Source organism: Oryctolagus cuniculus, chromosome 1 (genome assembly GCF_051225735.1).
Source record: "Oryctolagus cuniculus isolate XC-2025 breed Fujian yellow rabbit chromosome 1, ASM5122573v1, whole genome shotgun sequence".
In the NCBI taxonomy this organism is placed as follows: Eukaryota; Metazoa; Chordata; class Mammalia; order Lagomorpha; family Leporidae; genus Oryctolagus; species Oryctolagus cuniculus.
In genome coordinates this window covers 104,983,764-104,997,653 of record NC_142867.1, presented here as the reverse complement: position 1 = coordinate 104,997,653, position 13,890 = coordinate 104,983,764, and the positions used below count along the sequence as shown (strand labels likewise).

The 13,890-nt window shown below is 52.6% G+C and overlaps 1 long non-coding RNA gene across 1 annotated transcript; it reads left to right on the top strand.

Annotated features, from left to right (window-relative positions):
- The first annotated feature begins 4,444 nt into the window (after nucleotides 1-4,444).
- On the top strand, nucleotides 4,445-13,172 carry LOC149128537 (uncharacterized). Its single transcript, XR_016213217.1, has 2 exons — nucleotides 4,445-4,601; nucleotides 11,236-13,172. It is a non-coding gene; the product is annotated as an uncharacterized LOC149128537 (long non-coding RNA).
- Nucleotides 13,173-13,890: the final 718 nt, after the last annotated feature.

The following is a 13,890-nucleotide window of genomic DNA, read 5'->3' as shown; positions in this document are numbered from 1 at the left end:
CACCCTGAGCTCAGATTTGCAGCCTCCAGGAACGTGCGGCAACGCATTTCTGATGTCTACCGTCAGTCTGATAAAGACGGGCACGATGTGGTGCGGTCTCACTGCAACACAGGACCTCTCGGGCTGGCTGTGCCCCCGAGTGCCACTGTGCCTCCTCTCGGAGGGTGTCCTGACACCCTCTCCCCAGGTAGCCATGCCTGTGTCACCTGCTCTCCAGGCGCCTCGTTCTTTTCACTGGACTCTCTCTCACCACACTCTGATGGAAGAATGAAGGTACTCCAGACAGTCCATGGAAAATGGAATTAAAGATACGTTCAGGGGCCAGCATGGTGGCATAGTGTGTTAAGCCACCACTTGTGATGCCAGTGTATCAAGTGTATCTTGTATCAGAGTACTGGTTTGAATCCTGGCTACTCTGCCTCCCATCTAGCTTCCTGCTAAGCTGCCTGGGAAGGCAGTGATGATAGCCCAAGTACTTGGGCCTCTGCCACCCACGTGGACGACCTGAATGAAGTTCCTGGCTCCTGCCTAAGGACTGACTGTTGCAGCCATTTGGAGAGTGAACCAGCAAATGGAAGATTTCTCTCTCCCTTTCTCATTCCTTGTCACTCTGCCTTACAAATAAATAAATATCTTTTTTTAAAAAGGTCTTTATTTTGGTGCAAAACCTCTTGAAATCGATGCATAGTTGTTTCATAATAGGAATTCTCCCTGGACTTTTTGGAGAGCCCCGTGTTTATTGCCCTGTGTCCCCCACTGGACCCCAAGCTCTTAGAGGGTGGGGACTGTGTCTTCCAGATTCCCAGTACCTGACACAAAAACAGTTCCCGGCAAACAAAGATTTGTGGACCTGGCGACCCGGAGTTGGGGTCTGCCCTGGGTGTTTCCCGGCAGCCCTGCCTCAGCCCTTCTGTGCGACCCGGCTTGGGGCTCCGGGCTCCCCCTCCCCTCCCCTCCAACTCCCCTCTGAGAGACTGGCAGCGCTGGTAAACAAGCCCAGGTGGGCGGAGGCTGGAGCCAAAATGGCCTAGATGGAGAAGCAAGATGATTGGTCCCTGTCCTGCTAGGTGATGTCATTGGCTGCCTGTGTGAACAGGCTCCAGCGATTGGCTCGGCGGACAGGGAGGGAGGCTATCCCTCCCCCTTAGCGTTCCCTGTGAGCCTTCTGCTTGGGAGAGCAGGCTTGGGTGGCGCTGAGCTTGCTCTGCTCTAGTCCCTGTCTGCTGCAGGCTCAAGTTCCAGAAACTGCTGACAGCCAAGAGCAAACAGCCCTTCTTTGCACCTGCCTGGGGAAGGGGTTTGCCGCGGGTCAGTGGGGATCCAGCGCAATCTTTCTGTTGGGCAAGGGGAAAAACTATTGATAGGCCTGCACTCTGCTCTGGCTGTGACATCTTTGGCAGAAAATCAAACCACCTAAATCCTAGCCTGTTTCTTCACTCCTCTTGTTCTTTGGTTGCCCTCCAGGGGTTAAACCTGTATTTTCATTCTTCTGCGGGTTGCAAATGTAGGTTAAGGGCGGGGTTGTCAGTCAGCAAGACTGGCAGTTAGAACAAGGGTGACTCTTACTCCTCCAGCAGCCCCAATGTTGTTTGGAGGTTTCTAGAGTGATAATTACTATTATTTACCTATTGGAGCTGTAATGGTTCTCATAACTAGCCTTTATAAAGTTTTAGCCTTACACGAAGAGGTATTTTTTGTTCTCAAAACGCTGGTATAGTTTATATTTTTTCTTCTTCTTTAAGTTTTACTTCACACTTTACATTTTGCGGAGAAGGTAGACCGTGGCTGGGAGGTTCAGGACTTGGCCAGGATCGCGATCGTCAGGTGCAGCTGGCGTCCCACCCACACTGGGCTCACAGACCCCTTCTATGCAGAAGGAGTGAGACCACTGTGGATGGAGCAGCAAGATCTTTGTGGGAGGAGGGAGGCGGTTCCGTGAAGTTTAACTCTGTGGACTAGACTCAGCACCCAGCCCTCCTTTTCTGACCCGGTTTGCAGGAAACCTCAGTTGTGCTCACTCCCTGAGTGGGGTTGTCTGCTCCCCCCATCAGGCCTTGGCAGTGACAGCCGCACACCTGCCAGGTGACGGTGGTGACCCTGGAGGAGGGGCTTCGGTTTCCCCCACTTCCTCTCTTCTGCTCAGCACACTTGGCAAAGCGTAGGAAGGTGAGACCATTTGTCTTCTAGTCACTGGGGCTTCTCTGGACCCTTGCCTTTTCTCCCCCTCTGCTTGAGCAGGGGTCCCAGGACAGTAAGCCTCAGGTTGTTTGTGTTGTGATAGGATTTGAACAGCTGAGCCGATGTGACCGTGCCTTGGGTCTCTGATACTTTTCTAGTTCTTCCTGGATCTGCTCTCCTGCTAGGTAGCTTTTCTGTTGTCTCCTTTCAATTTTGTGAAAATAGCACCAACTTCAAAGAACAAAACCCTGCTTTGTAGAGAATGGGGACCAGGATGAGTAAATGGATAGATGCAAAGGGAATTATTGTTGGCATCAGGTGAATTCCTGATGCTCCGCAAGACTTTGAAAAGTCCCTCTGTCGTCCTCCTCAAGCTCAGCCCATGGGGTTGTGGGTGTGACCGTGCCAGGCGTGTTCCTTTGTGTGTCTCCAGGACCCCAAGGGCTTATGTCAGGGGAGCTGTACATGAGAAAAATCCTTATGAAGTTCTTGACAGTGCCTGGAGGTACTGCGTGAGCGCTCCATAACTGATAGGTAGTCCTAGAATTCTTAATAGCATTTTATGGACGAATGGAAGTTTGATCTGTCTCCTTTTCTTCAATCCTCTCAGAAAGTCTGTCATTCAGGGCGATCGGGAATCTGCTGGCTATTGCACCTGACCACGAGATGCCCCAGGCACAGGGTTGGCCTTGCAGGCTGACTCTTGGACTGTCCATGGAAGAACAGCCTGAGTGGTGACCACTCTCAGACAATTGGCTTTGAGATTCCACTCCCAGACTGAATCGTAGGTCTCACCAGTCACTGATTTGTGCACATGCCCGCTGAGCACGTGTTAGTTTCCACAGGCTGCCGTAACAAATCGCCACCAACCATTGTCTCAGAGTTCTGGAGGGTAGAAGTCCAACATTAAGGTGTCAGAAGGCCCACACTCCCGTGAAAGTCTGGAAGCAGCATTCTCCCCGGCTTTCTTCAGCCCCCGGCATTCCTCGGCTTGAGCAGCATCACTCCGGTCCCCGCCGCCATCATCTTCTCTGTGTCTATTGCTCTTCGATACTGGGTTAGGGTTCACCCTGCTCCTGTATGAGCTCATCTCATCTGAACTAATTCTAAGGCATCTGCAATTATTTAAGTAAGAGGTGCGGGGTGAGCACTACAGTCTCTGCCTTTGGAAGGGATCTGGTTCCAGCCATGTCAGGGCCCCTTGTTCATCACAATGGGCCTTGACGACAGCCAGGCTCTGGGACACAGCTCAAGCCCCACTTCCAGACCTGCTGCTCCAGAAGGAAGAGGAGCCTGGCCACGGTGGCCAGGGTTAATTCTACCCGGCCTAAGCTTCGGCCCCCTGCCAGGGCCAGGGTTGATGATACTCAGCACACACATCCCTACGCTGTTGCTTCCACACTGCTGAAGAGTTCTGACTGGGGTTGCTTCTCCAGGCCAGAGCCCTTCCCTGCCCAAGAGAGTCAGCTTATTGGGATGGCCACGACGTATCTGCTGGGCTTTCCCTCCCCTGCCCACTCCCAACCTCCTGTCCCCCAACTCTGCTGCCAGAAAAGGCTGTCATGGCATAGCCATTGTCTGAAGTCCCATTGTCTAGACTAGGATGGCGATTTCAGCTCAGGCTGGGCGACAGTCACAGCTGAGCAGAAAAGGGCGGCCAGAGGGAGAGCAAGAGGATGAGATGGAGCAAGAGCAGGAGCCGAGATCAAAGCCCAGAGAGACAGGGAGGGCCAATGCAGCAGCTGTTTGCCCTTGCTGCGGGAAGACCTGGCTCTGCTTCCAGAGCCCCGTCCCTCTGGGCTCCGGGGAATGTCTGGTCTGGTTGCTGGTGACACCCTGCAATGCTGAGGCCCTGAAGGACGAAGCAGAACAGTGAGGGCGCCACTTCCACGGTGCACGAGTGCTTAGGACACTCCCCATTCGCCTTGGGCGGAGACAGTCCTCAGCGTTCACTATTTTTTTTTTTTTTGCCAGAAAGATCTACATTTTCTCTAATTAACCTATTAGTTTTAATTATACACCCGTAGTCATTTATTTGCTCATCTAGAAACCGAACATCCTGGATTCAAAGAACAGATTCGCCCCCGCCCCCACCCCCATCCTTTTGTCCCCCCTGTGAAGTGTTTAAATCACTTGTCAACACAGAGGGAGCAATAATAATAAAAAGAGTGACATGTGATCAGAGAGCAGGGAAACAAAGCCCAGAGGGCTCCTCCATATTCATCACTGCGGGTGGGGGAGGCGACGGCTGAGGGTCCCCTGGCTCCGCCCAGCAGAGCTGCTGCCACTCCACAACCTGAATCTCCCACGCGCGCGGTGCCTCCTTTGGGACTTCCCGGCTCCGGTCTTGCTTCGGGACCCGCAGAGACTCCATGGATGATGCTGATGGCAGCTTCCAGCTGCCTGACTTCTTGACAGATGAGGTTTGTGTCTGAGACACACTCGCTGGGTGCAACCAAAATGAGGCAAGGGGAGAGGGGAAGAGGCATAGACACATATGTGTTTATCTTGGTGGGGAAATAAGGGATTATAATGAGTTGTAACATCACGAGCAGTATTAGTGCGTCAGGATGATCGCTCACCCAGAGATGTGACGGAAGATTGGATGAGTTGTCATTACGCACAGTTCCTCGTGCATAGCCTGCAGCTCTGCCTGCTTTGCTCCCTGCTGCAGAAAAGCCTGTCCAAACAGAAGGGAGAGAGAAGCTGGCCCAGTGCTGTGGCGTAGAGGGTAAAGCCGCTGCCCATGATGCTGGCATCCCATATGGGTGTCAGTTCAAGTCCCAGCTGCTTCACTTCCGATCCAGCTCCCTGCTAATGTACCTGGGAAAGCAGCAGTGCACCAATGTGGGAGACCTGGAAGAAACTCCTGGCTCCTGACCTCAATCTGGCCCAGCCCTGGTTGCTGTGGCCATTTGGGGAGTGAACCAGCGGATGGATGGATCTCTCTCTCTCTCTGTCCCCCCTCCATCTCTGCCTCTCTTTCTCTAACTGTGCCTTTCAAGTGAATAAAATGAATATTTAAAAAAGAAAGGCGAGAGGGTATAGTCATTACAGGTGGACTTTTGAACTTATTTCTGTGTGCAAATATAAATAGGAATAGCAATATTAATTATAGCCAAGATTTATTATAGTCCAGACATTGTGCCAAGTGCTTGGCGTCCTGTCTATTTAATCCTCACAACAAGCCCTAGGAGGTAGGTGTCATCGTTACCCCACTTTACAGATGGATAGATCGAGGGTTAAAGCCACATGGCCAAGGTGTGTGTGTACCCCAGGTCATAAAGGCAAGGAGCAGTGAAGCTAGAATTGGACTTTCTTGGGTTCCAAAGTGTCCGCTCAAGTCAGTGTTGCTACTCTCTTTCCCAAACTAAATTTGTGACAAAGTTAGCAATCTGCAAAATGTCGGTGCTTACTTTTGCTAACAAATCACCTGTTTGTCTCCTGTGAATGAGCCCGAGAACTGCTGGGGTAGGGGAGGGACCAGGAAGGCTGCTGGCCTGGTCTCAGCTTCGCTTACCTTGCAGCCCTCACTGATGTGCAGCCTTCCACTTCGTGCCAAGCTGGGGCTGGAGAGAGGAGCCCCCGACCTGACCTGCATGAAACCTGTCTGGAGAGGAACCGGGACAGCTGCTCTGAGAAGGGAGGGGCCTCCAGGGAGTCTGGGGACCCTGCTGGGTGTGGGGCTTAGGCCAGGGCCCCAGGATGACTCATTGCTTGTCAGAAGGGAGCCTGGGGTCTGCGGACACCCAATCAAGGAGGGGGTGGGGGTGGGGGTGGAGATGCGGGGTGGGGGGCTGGAGTGGGGGGTGGGGGAGGCGGTGTTCCCTGGACATGCCGCTGTGGATGAGTCTCAGTGAGCCCTTGAGAGTCCCGCAAAGGGCACAGCTCTGGGGTGGGAGCGGGGAGCTTGACCCCGGCTGGATGGGGAGCAAGAGTGCTGGTAGGAGGGGGAGCCAAGAGGACTTGCAAAGGCCCAGGAGTTGGATTTTTTTTTACCAGAATGTCAGGAAGGTTGAGACTGTTGTGAAGCTGAAGGCAAATGTTGTGCCTTCACACATTTGGATCCTTTTCCTACCCTGTCCTCTCTCCTGGAGTGGGACCCTAAACAGAGAGCGCTGTCCCAGAGTGTCCCCAGCAAGGGACAAATGTTTGTCTGAGACAATAGTTTCTCTTTTTCTTTCTTTTTTAAAAAAGGATTTATTTGTTTTATTTGAAAGTTGGAGTTACAGAGAGAGAGAGAGAGAGAGAGAGAAAGGGAGAGAGAGAGAAAGAAATCTTCCATCTGCTGGTTCACTCCCCAGATGGCTAGAACAGCCAGGGCTGGGCCAGACTGAAGCCAGGAGCCAGGCGCTCATCCAGGTCTCCCCCATGGACAAGCACTTGTGCTGTCTTCCACTGCTTTCCCAGGCTCATTAGCGGGGAGCTGGATCAGAAGTGGAGCAGCCAGGACAGGAAGCAGTGCTCATATGGGATGCCAGTGGCAGCTCTCCCTGGACACCACAGTGTCCCTGAGACTCTGGGAGCCAGGACCTCCCTCCCCCGAGTCTAGCAGAAAGCTGTGGGGTTTGCCCAGCTTGAGGGGCAGGGGCAGCTGTGGTCAGGGGTGCAGGCTCCTCTCCTCCAGCTCCATGGGGAGTCTGGGCAAACCCTCTGACACGGTCCTGAGGCTGCTACTTAAGGGGCTTTCACGCCTGTAGACACATGACAGCTCATGTTGCTGCCATGCAGGGCCTATGAAGAGAGGGCTTTAAAAAATAATTGAACGGGTAATTTGACACTTGCTCCTTTCTCCCCATCTCTGTTCATGGAAGATACATAAAACCTAATGGATGGCACTTGCTTTGGACCGAGCCATCTGCCACTTCAAGCTTGCACGTCTGCCTCCCTTCTCTTCTCTCACTCGGTTCCAGAGGGTGGTCTCCATGTCACAGCTTAGCTGGGGGCGGGGGGCAGTCCTCTGCCTGAGATCAATCAATAATAATCTTGTTTCAATTCACCCCATTGCTTAAACAGACCACGCAAGTCCAGGCGTGGAGTTTAAGTCCAGGGATGCCTCATTTATCTGGGCATTTTCAGAATTTATACACACTAACTAGATAACTGAAACCTGTCCTTACGGGAGCCAGCACTGCTTCTTCAAAAAATGAATCATTTTTAGCAGACATTTTTCAAATCCACATTACACACTCTCCTTCCTCCTTAAACGGAGGCCAGCGATCATCATGCCACGGGGCTGTGATCGATCCCTGCACCTGCTCTGTAGAGGCTGGAATCCCCCTCCATGTCTCTGCACCTGCTCTGCAGAGGCTGGAATCCCCCCCTCTGTGTCCCTGCACCTGCTCTGTAGTGCCTGGAATTCCCCTCTCCATGTCGGATCAGCTTTCACTCCAGCCACGCTGCCTTCCCTCTATGGGGCTCTTGTTGCGTGTGCTGCTGTGGGCCCGGGGGAGCCCTAAGGCCCCGCCTCCTGAGCCAGTGTAGGCAGATGAGTGTGCCTGGCCCTCTGTGACATCCTGAGCCTAACAAGTGTTAGGCTTTGTGATGGGCAGTCGGGGGCCTTTGGGGGTCATTTAATTGGATGTTCCTACTTTCTTGGATTCAGAGTTAAGATGCCATGGACGTCTTTTATTTAGGGGCATCACCACCCATGAAAACCCTCAGTTTGCTGTGCCTGGGTGGGGAGATGAGCAGGAGGAGGGAAAGAGACGGAGGAAGACTGGAGCTCACTGGATGCTGGTTTGGTGGCACGTGCTCCATCAGGCCTGTTCGCATGCTGTGCACTCCTTTCTCACCACAGCCCAGGGATTCGTGACCGTCCTCCCCATGGCACTGATGGGACGAGGGAGGCTTAGGGATGTGTCCCAGGTGCGGGACCAGGAGGCCAATTCAGCTCGCCTGACACTGAAGCCGGGTGTCCGTTGTACTCACTGAGCTCTAAGACATAGAATTCTTCCTTTGTTAGGAAATGCGATAACCCTGGGGATGCGCCTGTTGAAGACCTAAGCTTTTCCAGGCCTCAGGTCTCCATGGGAGCCTGAAGGCCCCAGGGAACCCAGGTTGAAAACCATGATCCCAGACCCTTCCACTTTCCTCGGAGATGTGTTCTGATAACACCTTCTGAGCTGGCGTTCTCACATAGGACCTAAATAAAATTTCTCTGAACCTGCCCAAGACAGAGCAGGGACAGGCAGACTTCCTCCAGAGAGATCTGCCTGTGAGGCATCCCTCACAGCTCAAGCCCTCCTCCCTCTCTGGCATCTCCGCACCCTCAGCTTACTAGATTTCTTAGAGGGTGGACATCGTGGCCGCCCAGGTTAAGCTGCCATTTAGGAGGCCTGCATCCCAGGTCAGAGTGCTGGTTCAAGTCCTGACTGCTCCAGCTTCCTGCTGAAGCATGCTGGGAAGGCAGCAGGTGATGACCCAAGTGCTTGGGCCCCTGCCATGATGGAGACCCAGATGGAGTTCCTGGCTTTGGATTGGTCCAGTTCTGGCTATTACAGGCATTTGGAGAGTGAACCCGAGGCTGGAAGAGTCTCTCTCTCTCTCTCTCTCTCTCCCTCTCTCTCTCAAGTAGATGAAAATAAATACATAAACATTAAAAAAAAAAAACAGATTTCTTGGACACCTGACTACATTTGGTGGCTTTGATGCTGCAGACCTGGACGACTGTTTCCTGGGCAACTCGCTGCTGGAGGAGCGGAGTTCAGCACCTCGGGTCTGGGCCTGTCTCCTCCTTGCCCTCTACTTCTCATAGCACAGGGGGCCAAAGTTATTTTATTAATATGTCTGACATCTATGATGCATGTATGGGAGCTCCCAAACCGAGACTCAGAGACAAGAGGCCGTGGCAGGCCTGGAGGGGCCACACCAGGACCTCCGAGAGCAGGTGCTGGCACAAAGTCGGTGTGGCTGCAGTGGGGGTTAACTAGAAGGGGCAGCTGACCAGAAGGTTTAGACCCTGAGGTCAGGTAAAACAGGATTATAATTCTGCTCCGCTGCACCAGTCATGCGACTGAAGGAAGCACTGTAATCTCTCTAAGCCTGACTGCTCGGAGTGCAAAACGGGGATAAAAATATCTCCCTCTTGGGCTCAGATGGTGTTACATGGAAGCACGCATGTAAGGTGTTTGGCACGATGCCTGGCACATGGGAAGAAATTAGTAACAGTCAGTTCTTACTACTATTGTTATGACTATAGTTAATCATTGCGTAATGAGGCAGGGGACCCAAGGAGTGAGAAGTAAGCAAAAGCAATATAAAAAACAGAAAGCTACTTAGGGCCTGGTCCTAATGTTGACATTGGTTTAACGATGATGAGTGCAGCAGTCTGAATTTTATGAGGGTCCCCAGGCCTGTGGTTTGCCATCCAGGCAGAGTTACAAAGTGTCAGGGCAATTGAACTTGGACATGGGGGGAAAGGTCAAGGAGTCCTCAGCATACAGATGGCGCTGTGCCACGGGGCTGGATAAAATATGCTTTCAGAAGAGATGATGGAGACGGGGCCCAGCAAAGGAAGCTGGGAAGAAAGAAGAGCCAGGTATCCAGAGAGGAGGGTGCTGCCGAGCCAGGGAGGGGAAGTCGGGGTGGGGTAGGGGGCTTGCAGCCAAGTTGTCAGGATGCTGGGAAGGTGTTTCATGGAGAGGAGTGGGCAGCAACACCTGATCTGGTGGCAAGGACGTCAGGGAAGCTCCATCATCCATGCAGACCACTCTTTCCCAGAGCTCTGCTGAGCTCACCCCTGCCGTGCCCCCGCCCGCCCACCGAGGACTGGAGAGGGTCTGGGTCCCTTTGGTAAATGCAGTTTGCAGAAGGAAGAAGGGTGACTCCTCCTTAGACCTGATGGCTGGCGAAGTGATGTCACATGCAAGGGAGAAATGAATTAAAAGCCCCTAAAGGCTGACGGACTCACTTTCCCTCCTGTTGCCCGCATGGCTGGGTATGAAGGCAGCAGGGCATCAGGCACAATCTTGCTGGGGCAAAATCCTCCTCTCCCTCAACAAAGTGCACGGCCCGTGGGTGACGTCAGGTGGGGGAGCGTCTGGACACCTGGGACACCCACCTGCCCTGGAGAATTCGGGGCCACGCCCAGTCTGGTCATATTGCCAAGCACCCTGGGACAGGTGGCCGGGGATGAATCAGACGGCCAATTAGCACTCTTTCCCCGCAGTCTATAAGGAGCCAGAGGTGCATAAATTGCTCCCAAGAGGGAAGGAAGGAGGCAGAGAGAAGGGAGGCAAGGAAACCAACAGGGGTTACATCAGAAAAACAACATCATCCAAACAGCCTTGCGGCCCAAATCAATGGTCTTCCTGCAGAAGCAGGGGTAGAGGTAGCTGGGACCCTGGGGATCCCTGAGGTAAGCCCCCTGGGGTGGTGTTGCCTCATTATCAGCAGGAAGGGACGCCGCCTTTCTTACTGCCATGAGCGCACACTTACTCTTCCCGGTTAATCTGCAGTTTCCTATCCCACTTACGGCCCTGTAAGTTTGTTACAGAATGTCAACGGGCAGCTCTGTCCTTAACTGAGTTTCTGTTCAGTGAGTCCAGCTGAGGCAGCAGGCGCAGCTGCACCAACTTGGGGCCATGAGGGACTCGGTGGACCTGGCCAGCATTGTGTTTTCCAGGGCATGCTGACCGGTTCAAGTCTACTCTTCGTCCTGACACCAGCTGACTGCCTGGCTCCGGGTCACTCACTTTACTTCTTAGGGCCTCAGAGACGTGAAAGTTTGGGATACCCCATATCCGTCACGTTCAGGAATCTACGAGGTCAGCATCCTTCCAATCAAATTGTTTCTGGATTCTTTACCGAGGCAAGCCTGTTGCCTTGCATGTTCACTCTCCTCGAACTTGAGATCTTGGCATTCCTGTTGATCTTAGTTCTGTGTGGGCAGGAAGAGAGAGAGAGAGAAAGAAACTGGAAGTGGGCAGAGGAGCCAAATAATTATTCATCTGAGAGATGGGGAAGGAAATCTTGAGTCTGTAATTAAAGACAACTGCCCACAATGAGCACATTTAGTGCTCAGATCTTGGTTGCTAATATTTTCTTCCATTACAGGGAACCAGGGCTCTCTGGAGAAGTAACCGACTCGGGACTGGCGGTGGGAACGTACAAGATGAGCCCAACGTGTCATGTAGTGTCAGGAAGAAGGGACTGCTAACACACGTGACCACACTCACACATGCACGTGTGTGTGCTGATGGGGGTATGTGAAAGGCACATAAGAGCCAATTGAAAGAGTTTCCAATGGCCACAGCTGCGAGAATTTGAGCAGAAAATAAAGAAATATTGGATCATTACTCAAGGTATAAGGTAAATATTCATGAGTGTATACTAACATAAATAAATGATTGAACACACGCATACACAAACAAAGGCGAGAAGACAAATCTCTCGCGCACAAGGACTTCAAATCATTTATGTGAGTCCTCTGCCGTCAAAGAGGAGAAGCGGAACTCCCCGCTCTGGATTGTGGTTTGTACATAGTGACTTCTTTCCCAAGAATATAGTGCGGAACGAGCCAGGGGAAGAGTGGCTTAGAGTGGAAACCCTGATCGACACCACCCCAACAGGCTAGTTACCAAGGTCAACATCAACAGGTGTACGTACATGTGATTGAACGTCCCCTTGTTTCCCCTTGTTAGGACAGGATGGGAACACAGTTTATCTCTGTGGACTCCCTCCCACCAGCCATAACGCCAGTGCAGTCACAAGAAAAACACCAGTCAATTGGGGTTCATTCTACACAATATCTAAGTGGTACTTCTCAAAACTGTCAGGGTCATCAAAAACAAGGCCAGTCTGAGAGACTGTCACAGCCAAGAGGAGTCTAGGGAGACAAGACAATCAAATGTAATAGATCTTAGATGGGATCCTGGAACAGAAGAAGAACATTATGTAAAAACGAATGCATCTGAATAAATTATGGGCTCCAGTTAATAACAATGCATTGATATTGGTTCATTCATTATTGTCGCTCCCCCTCTTCATGGAGGAACGACACAGGACCCTGCGCTGTTCTTTCGTCTGCTCGGCCCTCCCCGGGTTTGCTGCTGGTTCTTCCCGGGTTGGCTACTATCCCTTCCACCTCCGTGGAAGGGCAGTTCCCCCTGGCCGCATTCCCCACTTCCGCAGGGGAGCGGCACACCGCCGGCCGGGTCTCTCGGGGGCTGCACGGGTTCCCTTAGATGTTCCCCATAGATGTTCCCGGTGCATGCCGTCTCTCTCCTCCTTTATAGTCCTTCTCTGCCAATCCCAACTCGGCTGAGTACGCTGCTCTCCAATCAGGAGCAAGTCCTACAGTTAATTGGTTGAACTGGAGGCAGCTGTGCGGAAGCTGTTTACTTCTCTCCCAACGCCACATTGTGGGAGAGCAGATGCATAGAATAAGTCTTAATTCGAGTAACCTAGTCTAGTCCGGATTGCTCCCCACAGATCCCCCTTTCTTTTTATTTTTTGGCGTTGATACGCGCCTGTCTTCGGTGTCCCACGGCACACACTCTGCTCTACTTGCTAGCGTTGCCACAGGCTCTTACAAGTCCTATCAATCAGGAAAACCGAATCCGAGCTTAATATTGTTGCATTGTGGGGAAGCTTTACTGATGTTAATTCGTGCCTGTCTTCGGTGACCTGCGGCTAGCCACCCAGGTACTCATCGCCTCACTAATCGGGCAGACCGAATCCAAGCCTTCTAATTGGCATGTTGAGGGGAGGCCTCATTTTTCTCTATTTCTCTATCTCCGGGCATTTCTATTTCTCCCATTTCACTTCTATCTTCCAGCATTCCCATTTCTCTTTTACTTCACTTCCAAACTTCTGTTTCTCTTATCCCTGCGGCTTTCCGGCACCTCGCCCCGCCGGCGGGTTCCCGGCTCTGCGCCGCTTCAGCCCGCGCGCCTCTCTGCGCGGCTTCCCGGCTTTGCGCGGTCCGCGGTCTCCACGCTTAACCCTTTCGCGTCTGAACCACGGCCTACGCCAGCGTTCCCTATCTATTCACGCCCCGTGCTCTCTCTGCACGCGGCGGCTTCCGCGAGTAACACAGCGTAGCTTGCGTCTCCGCCACTAGGATTCAATCTAAGTTCCCCGGGCTAGCCTGGCGAATTCAACCCAGCGTACGTCTCCGCCCCACGATCTGGCTTCCCGTCCTTTGCTCCCCGGGCTAATCAGACGGATCCCAATCTGGCTTGCGTCTCAGCTTCTGGTTTCAACTTTTCGCCCCCTATTCCCGGGCTAACTTGAGAACCCCAAAGTGGCTTTCGTCTCCGCCTCGGCCTGCCCCCCGCGGCTTCAATTTCCCTAACATTTTTCTCTACCCGGTATGTTTCCCCAAGCTTTCCTCCAACGATATTCCTCCCTCATTTCTCCTGGCCTCTCCCCACAGTCCGCGTCCGAATCTGTTTGTTCTAGCTTTCACTTTCGCTTTCGACCTTAGAGATTTCTCCCAGCTTCCCCCCGTAGTCCGAATCCGAGTCTATGCCTAGGCTTTCAATAGCTTCTTCCGGCTCCTTTTTCGTCCGGCTTTTCCCTAGGCTGTTTGCTAGTCTCTCCCTCCGGTAATTTCCCAGTTCTTCCCGTTTCTTCCCTCCTAAGTTTCCTATCCGAGTCAGGTTTCCTATCCGAACTAGGTTTCCTATCCGAGTCACGGCACCATTATGTCGCTCCCCCTCTTCATGGAGGAACGACACAGGACCCTGCGCTGTTCTTTCGTCTGCT